This window comes from Corvus brachyrhynchos, unplaced genomic scaffold (assembly GCF_000691975.1).
Source record: "Corvus brachyrhynchos isolate BGI_N302 unplaced genomic scaffold, ASM69197v1 scaffold164, whole genome shotgun sequence".
Classification (NCBI taxonomy): Eukaryota; Metazoa; Chordata; class Aves; order Passeriformes; family Corvidae; genus Corvus; species Corvus brachyrhynchos.
This window is the reverse complement of record NW_008237426.1, coordinates 254,657-256,134: the sequence shown is the minus strand read 5'-3', so window position 1 is coordinate 256,134 and position 1,478 is coordinate 254,657.

The following is a 1,478-nucleotide window of genomic DNA, read 5'->3' as shown; positions in this document are numbered from 1 at the left end:
CGCCCTTATACCCGCGGGGGCGGGACCTCGCTGACCCCGCCCCGCCCCGGGCGGGCACACCCCGAGCTCCGCTTGTGCCCCTCGGGTGCCAGCCTGGCGCTCGGGCGGCGCGGGACGCCTTTTGTACTCACTTTCAGCAGAGCCACCACTGGGGCTGAGCCCCACTCCCAAATCTCTCCGTCATGGCCTGTCCGTGCTTCCACCTTCTCCATGCTGCCTTTTTGCGCTGGAGCTCAGCCATGAGCTTCATTTCCAGCTCAGCTCAAAGCCATCTCCCAATACGTGTACCTGCGCACCTGATTATCGCGATGGATAATCCGAGGATCCTGTCCTTAAGGACCTGCCAGCTCTGCCCAGCTCCGTCACTTTCCAGAGGAGCCTCCCAGAGGATCCCACTTACAGCAGAGCGTGAGCACCAGTCCGTGTATCACTTCTCACCTTTTCCACTCCCTTTGAGGTTTTGCAGACCGCTGTTTCCTCATTACTTATACCCAAACCTTCCATGGATTATCATGTTCCCCAAGAGCTCCTCCTTTTCCATTAAAGGCATGGAGCTGTGCCCAGCCATGCCAGGGATGCAGATAGTGTGTGCCCAGGGCTCAAGTGAAGTGAATTCCAGGTAAAACTGGAAGCATTTGATCAGAGGGCTCCAAGACACAGGTTCTGCTCTGTTTCTTCTTATCCCTTGCCTGCAGCCAGCAGGGATTCCTCCAGGTTCCATATTTACACAGGGATACTCTCAGAGTCTGGACCTCAGCAGGCTGGGGTGAGGTCTGGTGGGGGTATCCAGGGTCCGATACAGTCCTGGCAGGTCCATAGTGATGAGGAGGGCCTGGGGCCAGGTCAAGCCAGTCACTCAGTCAGGCACTGCTGAGCTCCCACAACACAGATCACTGACAGACTACAGGCCCAGGGCTGAGCTCAAAGTGGTTCCTGGGTCCACGTGGATAGAGGAAATTCCCAGGTGAGACATGAAAGTCAATTAGTGTCCTAAAGACCCTGACAGCTTCTGCTGGATTTACAGTTCCACAACTTCGCGAGGAGCTGCTGGTCAGTGGGGATGAGATGACCCAGTTCTGGGAAGTGGCAGAGGGAATTCATTAGCAATGCCCTCCTCAGCATGTGCTACTGTTCAGGAGAACAGGGCTGGAGGGGACACATTCCCTTCAGCAGCAGGGGGTCAGAGTTCAGACTGCAAACTCAGCTCTAAGTTTACGAGAAGAAAAAAAAATCCCAAAGTGTTCCTGTGTTACCAGGCATCCTCCCAGACTGTGTGAGTGTCCCCTTGGGTGGCCAGGTCAGCGTGGGCTCCCTTACTGTTCCAGAGATGTGGCACAGTGATGGACAGGGCCTTCTCCTCCCTCACCCATCAGGTGTGACACCTCTGCCAGCCGTGTGTCCAGCTGTGCTGGAGGTCCTGCACTCCAAAGGGGGACCTCACTCCGCTCTCTCACCACATTCCTTCCCTGTGTTCAGCA